Source organism: Procambarus clarkii, unplaced genomic scaffold (assembly GCF_040958095.1).
Source record: "Procambarus clarkii isolate CNS0578487 unplaced genomic scaffold, FALCON_Pclarkii_2.0 HiC_scaffold_112, whole genome shotgun sequence".
NCBI classification, from domain to species: Eukaryota; Metazoa; Arthropoda; class Malacostraca; order Decapoda; family Cambaridae; genus Procambarus; species Procambarus clarkii.
Window position 1 is genome coordinate 677,336 of NW_027189145.1, and position 9,613 is coordinate 686,948.

Below are 9,613 nucleotides of genomic sequence, written 5' to 3' on the forward strand. Positions count from 1 at the left end.
GTGTAATGTGTTAATTCAGTCTAAAATCTTTTTGCAACGTTTATATGCGATATACGTAGCTGGAAACTACCTAATATTTAAAAATAATAGTTACAACATTCTATTAATATATAATGTTGAAATAAATATCACACAAAGTCTGTATATTTGTTTTTAGATGTCGTATAAATCTTCTTTTAAAATAGTATTAATGATTTTTATGAATCTTGAGTAAAAATTATGTTAATTATTATTAATCTAATTGTTATTATTTTAAGTAAAAGAATTGCAAGTATTCGCATAACCACGGGATCTCTGTTTGTGTATGAATGCACGGATTTGTTTTTGTTATGAGAGGGACGCCTTAGAAAGCATGGTGTAGCCCACCTGTGGCTCGCATCCGATCCCACGATAGTCGTCGCCCCTAAATCAACACAACAGGTATTTAGTATTTACGATTATAATAAGTATTATTTCTTTTATAATAATATTGCAGCAGGTGGTGTAGTGGTAGGACACTCGCCTGGCGTTCCGCGAGCGCTATGTCATGGGTTCGTATCCTGGCCGGGGAGGATTTACTGGGCGCAAATCCTAAACTGTAGCCTCTGTTTAACGCAACAGTAAAATGTGTACTTGGATGAAAAAACGATTCTTCGCGGCGGGGATCGTATTCCAGGGACCTGCCCGAAACGCTACTCGTACTAGTGGCTGTACAAGAATGTAACAACTCTTGTATATATCTCAGGTTAGGGGCTAGGCATTTACACTCTTAGGTCAGCAAACTAGCTAGAAGGTTAGACTATTAGACTCCACTGGTCAATCGGGGCCCTGCATAATTCAGCTTATCCTAACCAAGCCCAGCTTAAACCATCTTAGCATAGTTCATTCTAGCTGTGCATAGTGCTTGCACAGCCTTGCTTATCCTAGTTTACCTCTTCCTAGCCTACCGTAGCCAAGCCTATCCCAGTATACCCTTACCTAGTCTTGCCTAGCCTAACCCTGCCTTGCTTTTAAACATGACCAGTCCTTCCTACCCTAGCCAAGCCCTGACCAGCTTAGCCAAGCCAATCCCTGCCTAGATTTAGCATAGCCTTGCCTTTTTATTAATATATAGAAGGTACCACCTCTGGTTGAGTTTGTAGGAACCCTCCACTTATAGGGTTGAGGGTTCCATATATATATATATATATATATATATATATATATATATATATATATATATATATATATATATATGTCGTACCTAGTAGCCAGAACGCACTTCTCGGCCTACTATGCAAGGCCTGATTTGCCTAATAAGCCAAGTTTTCCTGAATTATTATATTTTCTCAATTTTTTTTCTTATGAGATGATAAAGCTACCCATTTCATTATGTATGAGGTCAATATTTTTTTATTGGAGTTAAAATTAACGTAGATATATGACCAAACCTAACCAACCCTACCTAACCTAACCTATCTTTTTAGGTTAGGTTAGGTTAGGTAGCAGAAAAAGTTAGGTTACGTTTGGTTAGGTAGGTTAGGTAGTCGAAAAACAATTAATTCATGAAAACTTGGCTTATTAGGCAAATCGGGCCTTGCATAGTAGGCAGAGAAGTGCGTTCTGGCTATTAGGTACGACATATATATATTAATATAAATAATGTGTGTGTAAACATGCCACGTGTGTGTAAATCACAAAAATTAACACTTGATGAAAAATGTGACAGTGTCAGACCACGGAGGAAGAATTGAAACAGGAATTTCCTTAAGTACTTTCATATATTAATACATCTTCAGAAGGAATAATTTTTTATATAAATTAAATTAAAAAAAATCATTCCTCCATGGACTGACACTCATATAAATATATATATATATATATATATATATATATATATATATATATATATATATATATATATATATATATGCAAACAAGCCTGAATGGTCCCCAGGACTATATACAACTGAAAACTCACACCCCAGAAGTGACTCGAACCCATACTCCCACAACTGGTATGTACAGGGACGCCTTAATCCGCTTGACCATCACGACCGGACATAAGGAAGTGATAGCCGAGGCTATATGAACCACTTCCCCGCCGGCACTCGGATGGTAATCTTGGGCATAGCATTTTATCAAATCACCTCATTCTTTGGGGCACACGTGAGGAACACAAATGCAAACAAGCCTGAATGGTCCCCAGGACTATATAGTCCTGGGGACCATTCAGGCTTGTTTGCATTTGTGTTCCTCACGTGTGCCCCAAAGAATGAGGTGATTTGATAAAATGCTATGCCCAAGATTACCATCCGAGTGCCGGCGGGGAAGTGGTTCATATAGCCTCGGCTATCACTTCCTTATGTCCGGTCGTGATGGTCAAGCGGATTAAGGCGTCCCTGTACATACCAGTTGTGGGAGTATGGGTTCGAGTCACTTCTGGGGTGTGAGTTTTCAGTTGTATATAGTCCTGGGGACCATTCAGGCTTGTTTGCATTTGTGTTCCTCACGTGTGCCCCAAAGAATGAGGTGATTTGATAAAATGCTATGCCCAAGATTACCATCCGAGTGCCGGCGGGGAAGTGGTTCATATAGCCTCGGCTATCACTTCCTTATGTCCGGTCGTGATGGTCAAGTGGATTAAGGCGTCCCTGTACATACCAGTTGTGGGAGTATGGGTTCGAGTCACTTCTGGGGTGTGAGTTTTCAGTTATATATATATATATATATATATATATATATATATATATATATATATATATATATATATATATATATATATATATAATGTGTGTGTGTGTACTCACCTAGTTGTGCTTGCGGTGGTTGAGCTCTGGCTCTTTGTCCCGTATGTATGTATTCATATATATATATATATATATATATATATATATATATATATATATATATATATATATATATATATATATATATATATATATAATATTTTATATATCCTGACTGAAATGCTGCGTGTACTAGTGGCTTTACAAGATAGTTCTTATAAAGATAACATTTTATGCCCGAAACGCTTTGCGTAATAGTGGCTTTAGGCATTGTATGTACTAGCTATACCTATAAGTCAAACAATCCTTGTAAATATTTATTGTATGTATGTACCTTACCTAAATAAAATTGTATTGTATAAAATTGTACTGTATTGTATTGTATTGTATTGTATTGTATTGTGGTTATTCTCTATATCTGGTTCACCTAACAGTAAATAAGTACCTGGGAGTTAGACAGCTGCTATGGGCTGCTTCCTAGGGATGTGTGTGTGTGTTTGTATTCATGTTGAATTTTACAAAGTAGGAAGAAATGTTTGTAAAAAAAAAAATCAAATATTTTTGAAAGTATAAGTAGATATGATATTTTTCTCTAATTGTTTATGTCTGCTGTCTCGCCTCCTTTATAAAATGGCATCATTCTTGCTTTTTTAAGGATATCAGGAAAAGTAAGGCACTCCAGAGATTTGTTGACTCCTTCCTAGTGTTGCCTAGCCCAGCCCAGCCTAGACAAGGCAGGCTGGGCATCCTAGCCTCACGCAGCTTAGCCCCCACCTACATGTAGCATCCCAGTCCATCCTAAGTGATCATTACCTTACTGGCTGTGTTTTCTCTTCAGCCCTGAATGTAATGTGGTGGAACATAAGCAGATACATATCAGGTCTTAGAGAATCTGTACTTCATACATTGCTTAATAATGTCTCACAAATATTTAAATAATTAAAAAAAAATTGTATAATAACTTCATATTATTCTTGCAATTTATTTTTGCATTTTTTTTTATACAAAATTTACATTTTAAAAGATTACCCCTATTTTTAGATTGATGACTTGAAGACTACAGTGCCATCCACAGCAAATCATGGTCTTAAAATATCTCCTAGCAATGACGAGACCAATTTTCACAGAGATCAAATTTTTGCTAAGCAGTAGTCACAGGTAAATATATATTATATATATAATATTATATATATAAAATTAACTTCTTCATTGCTCAAAGCACCTTTTGACATTCTGAGAGTTGTGCTATTTTATTAAAAAATTAATTAGGCTATATTTTAATGTTTTGTAATGTTTTCATTACTGTTTTTGTTTTGAAATATAAATTGTTGAGTTTTGAAACATTTTGACATTAACTATACCTGAATATTTATAAACAAAAAAATACCAGAACTATGTCCTTGACAATTGCACTAAGAAGTCTTTGCCAAAATCAGGTGCTCAGTGCAGTAGTTAAAAACTTAAAAGTTGTACCACCTCTGGTGCAAGATTAGGGACCCATAGCCTCAGAGAAGAAAATAGAGAGTACTCAGAGAAGGCCTTGAATAATAGGCAGGCTGTTTGTGTGTGTTTCGACGGTAAGCTTGCTGACACCAAATGTAGTTACCTAAGTGTAGTTACAGGATTAGAGCTACGCTCGTGGTGTCCCGTCTACCCAGCACTCTTTGTCACATAATGCTTTGAAACTACTGACGGTCTTGGCCGCCACCACCTTCTCACTTAACTTGTTCCAACCGTGTACCACTCTGTATGCGAAAGGAAATTTTTTTATATTTCTTTGGCATCTTTGTTTAGTTAGTTTAAATCTATGACCTTTTGTTCTTGAAGTTCCAGGTCTCGGGAAATCTTCCCTATCGATTTTATCAATTCCTGTTACTATTTTGTACATAGTGATTTTATCACCTCTTTTTGTTGTCTTCTAGTTTTGGCATATATAATGCCTCTGACCTCTCCACATAGCTCTTGCCCTTTAGTTCTGGGAGCCACTTAGTAGCATGTCTTTGCACCTTTTCCAGTTTGTTGATGTGCTTCTTAAGATATGGGCACCACACAACCGCTGCATATTCTAGCCTTGGCCGAAAAAAACTCGTGAACAATTTCTTTAGTATTTCGCCATCCATGTATTTAAACGAAATTCTGAAGTTAGAAAGCGTGGCATAGGCTCCTCACACAACGTTCTTTATGTGGGCCTCAAGTGATAGTTTTCTATCTAGAATCAACCCTAGACCTCTTTCTTTTATCAGAATTATATAAAGATTTCTCACATAATTTGTAGGTTGTGTGGGATCTATGTTCTATTCCACATTCCATAACATGGCATTTATTCACATTAAATTTCATTTGCCAAGTGGTGCTCCATATATTTATTTTGTCCAGGTTTTCTTGAAGGGCATGACAATCATCTAAATTTCTTATCCATCCCATTATCTTAGCATCATCAGCAAACATGTTTATATAATTCTGTATTCCTACTGGTAGATAATTTATGTAGACAATGAACATTTCTGGTGCATGTACTGTGGTACTCCACTTGTGACACTTCTCCAGTCCGATTGCCTCTGATTACTGCCCTCATTTTTCTATCAGTCAGAAAATTTTTCATCCATGTTAGAAGCTTACCTGTCACCCATCCAAAATTTTCTAGTTTCCAGAACAACCTCTTATGTGGAACTCTGTCGAAAGCCTTTTTTATGTCTAGATAGATGCAGTCAACCCAACTACCTTTTTCCTTTAAAATCTCTGTGGCTCAATCATAGAAACTGAGTAAATTCGATACACAGGATCTTCCAGATCGAAAACAATACTGTCTGTGTGATATTATATAATTTCTCTCCAGGTGTTCTACCCATTTAGTTTTTATTATTTTTTTTTTGTTTTCAATCCTTTCACTGTTACACTTGTCAATGATTCAGGTCTATAACTGAGAGGGGTGGGGTCTTCCCTGTTGCCACTTTTGTAGATTGGAACTATGTTAGCCTTTTTCCACATGTTTGCTATGAATCCTATACACAGGGATGCCTGAAAGATCAGGTGAAGTGAAAGGCTGAGCTCAGGTGCACATTCTCTCAGAACCCATGGTGAAACTCCATCTGGACCAACTGCTTTGTTCTTACTTAGCTACTTTAGCATATTTTCCACTTCATCTCTAGACACCTCTATACGCTCTATGATGTTCTCAGAAATTCTTATTGTGTCTGGTTCTCTTAAGATTTCATTTTGTATAAACACACTTTGGAACTTTTGGTTTAATGTTTCACACATTGCATTATCATTTTCTGTGAATCTGTTTCCTATTTTCAACCTCTGGATATTATCCTTTACCTGCAATTTGTTGTTTATGAATTTGTAGAATAGGCCCAGTTCTGTTTTACATTTATCCATTATCCCTTTTTAAAAATTTCTTTCTGCCTCTTCCCTTACTGCTGTATAGTTGTTTCTCGCATCTTTGTATCGCTGGTATGATTGGGGGTTTGGCTTCTTTCTATTTTGATACCTGCTTGATGGGGTTCTGCTCTTCTACTCCCCAAGCCCGGCCCGAGGCCAGGCTCGACTTGTGAGAGTTTGGTCCACCAGGCTGTTGCTTGGAGCGGCCCGCAGGGCCACGTACCCACAACAGCCCGGCTGATCCGGAACTTCTCTTAGAAAACAGTCCAGTTTTCTCCTGAAGATGTCCACGGTTGTTTCGGCAATATTTCTTATAGTCGCTGGGAGGACGTTGAACAACCGCGGACCTCTGATGTTTATACAGTGCTCTCTGATTGTGCCTGTTGCACCTCTGCTCTTCACTGGTTCAATCTTGCATTTTTTTCCATATCGTTCACTCCAGTACGTTGTTATTTTACTGTGTAGATTTGGGACCTGGTCCTCCAGTATCTTCCATGTGTATATTATTTGGTATCTCTCTCGTCTCCTTTCTAGAGAGTACATTTGGAGAGCTTTGAGACGATCCCAATAATTTAGGTGTTTTATCTCATCTATGCGTGCCGTATATGTTCTCTGTATTCCCTCTATTTCAGCAATCTCTCCTGCTCTGAAGGGGGAAGTGAATACTGAGCAGTACTCGAGACGGGACAACATAAGTGACTTGAAGAGTACAACCATTGTGATGGGATCCCTGGATTTGAAAGTTCTCGTAATCCATCCGATCATTTTTCTGGCTGACGCAATATTTGCTTGGTTATGCTCCCTATAAACATTAGATCGTCGGACATCATTATTCCCAAATCCTTGACATGCTGTTTTTCTACTATGGGAAGATTCGATTGTGTTTTGTACCCTGTATTATGTTTCAGATCCTCATTTTTGCCATACCTGAAATTTATCACTGTTAAACATCATGTTATTTTCTGCTGCCCAATCGAAAAATTTGTTGACATCTGCTTGTAGTTTTTCAATGTCTTTCATTCCATTTTTGTGTCTTTGGTCTGTGGCCCTCTCTCAATTTCTGTTGAACCAATCCTGTTTTCTGGCCCTGCATCTCTGTTTTGGTATGAATGTTTGTGTGCCTTCATTGTATATTTTGCAAAATTTGGCATACATTTAATTTACTTCCCTGTCTAGCAACAAGTCTGCCTAATTACTTATTAAAAAAAATTTGAAGTTCCCCATAGTGACCTCTCTCTCTTGAAATCAAGTTTATCAACTGTTTCAATGTCCCCATTTTCTGTGTGTGTGTGTTTGGAGGCTAAGCTTGCTGATACCATGTGTGTGTGTGTTTGGAGGCTAAGCTTGCTGATACCATGTGTGTGTGTGTGTGTTTGGAGGCTAAGCTTGCTGATACCATGTGTGTGTGTGTTTGGAGGCTAAGCTTGCTGATACCATGTGTGTGTGTGTTTGGAGGCTAAGCTTGCTGATACCATGTGTGTGTGTGTGTGTTTGGAGACTAAGCTTGCTGATACCATGTGTGTGTGTGTTTGGAGGCTAAGCTTGCTGGTACCATGTGTGTGTGTGTGTGTTTGGAGGCTAAGCTTGCTTATACCATGTGTGTATGTGTGTGTTTGGAGGCTAAGTTTGCTGATACCATGTGTGTGTGTGTGTGTTTGGAGGCTAAGCTTGCTGATACCATGTGTGTGTGTGTGTGTTTGGAGGCTAAGCTTGCTGATACCATGTGTGTGTGTGTGTTTGGAGGCTAAGCTTGTTGATAGCATGTGTGTATTTGGAGGCTAAGCTTGCTGATACCATGTGTGTGTGTGTGTTTGGAGGCTAAGCTTGCTGATACCATGTGTGTGTGTGTTTGGAGGCTAAGCTTGCTGATACCGTTTGTGTGTGTGTGTGTGTGTTTAGAGGCTAAGCTTGCTGATACCATGTGTGTATTTGGAGGCTAAGCTTGCTGATACCATGTGTGTGTGTGTTTGGAGGCTAAGCTTGCTGATACCATGTGTGTGTGTGTGTTTGGAGGCTACGTTTGCTGATACCATGTGTGTGTGTGTGTTTGGAGGCTAAGTTTGCTAACACCGTGTGTGTACTCACCTGTTTAAATAATAATAGGGGTGTGTACCACCTCTGGTGCAATTGTAGGGACCCACAGCCTTGAAGAAAATAGAGTATTCAGAGAAGACCTTGTGGATTCTCACTGAACACTAATCTTTTCTTCTCCTATCACCCCTCTTATTTTGTTTTATGCTGTATTCTATTATATATCATATAAATACATAGCCAAATGGCAATATTTATTATGTCTATACAAAAAGAAGACATCCACTTTATTTTTTTTCTCTCCTTTGTTTCTATGTGGATTTTGTTGTGACTAATGATTCTCCTCCTTCCCATCAACAGGTCTTCCTCACTGGGCTTGCTCGGCTTTTGTGTTACTGTGAGGGTGCCATCATCGTTTACCCTTCAAGACTGACTCATGCTGGCATTGCATTTGTGGACTTCCCTTCACAGTAAACAGTCCTTCTCCATATGGTGATTGTCCAGGGCAAGCAGGGTGTGACTGCCATCTTGGAGAAGCAGGGTCTTTTAATATGAAGAATCTTCCGTCTTCTCTACTTACGCCAGCTTGTGCCGGCCTTGCATTCTTGTTACTTCATGGCCCTTGGGCCTTTTTTATTTATTTTACATAATAAATTTTTTGATTAATACCCGTGTTTCACAAGAGATCCTTAACATTTTAAGCACCAATTGTATTGACTAATGTACGTCTTGTAACCTTTAAGACATAAATAGACAAGACATAGATAAATGAGTGAATAATACTGAGTGACTAGGTTAGGGCGAGGAACATAGTACAGTGTCTGGCTTTGGAAGAATGCCTACTGTTTTAGAAACCTTATTGCCATGATCATAATCGTATGGGTTAAAAAGCATTTGTTGTCACTCCTACACTGTGGCTTGTTGAGCTTGAAACCTTTGCTCCTTGTTCGTGTTACATCTGACCTTTTGAAGAAATTGTATGAATCAATATCCTCCAAATTGTTCAGTATTTTAAAGGTTTCGCTCTATTACTCTCTCATTTGCATATATCTAAGCATATAGATTAGATATAGATTTAGATTAGATTTTTTATTCAGGTAAAGGTACATACATTGCAGATGAGTTACAAAGGGAAAGACATTGACTAGAGTTCACTAGCTCTATTGGAAGAGAAACGTCTGCAAGACAAGTGTGGGCAAAAATTAAGGTAGCAGCGGCTCACAACGACCCCCAACGGCTTCATTTTGTATCTTCTCCAACTTGCCCATCCTACCTTTACCAAAACAAGAAATGACAGGTGCAGCATAATCAATAAGAAATCTTACAGTACTCAAGTACATCATTCGTAGCACTTGGACTCCCACTCCTTTCCACAGCATGCCAAGGCCTTCAGAGGTTGTAATCTCTTCCGACATTGACTCAACAGTCTGTTCATCTCAGTTTCCAAACTC

The 9,613-nt window shown here is 38.3% G+C and overlaps 1 long non-coding RNA gene across 2 annotated transcripts; it reads left to right on the forward strand.

Moving 5' to 3' along the window:
* Window positions 1-307: 307 nt before the first annotated feature.
* On the forward strand, window positions 308-8,830 carry LOC138360469 (uncharacterized). Of its 2 annotated transcripts, XR_011226413.1 has the most exons (4): window positions 308-420; window positions 3,789-3,905; window positions 6,764-6,879; window positions 8,523-8,830. It is a non-coding gene; the product is annotated as an uncharacterized lncRNA (long non-coding RNA). The 2 variants fall into 2 exon arrangements; XR_011226414.1 differs by lacking the exon at window positions 6,764-6,879.
* Window positions 8,831-9,613: the final 783 nt, after the last annotated feature.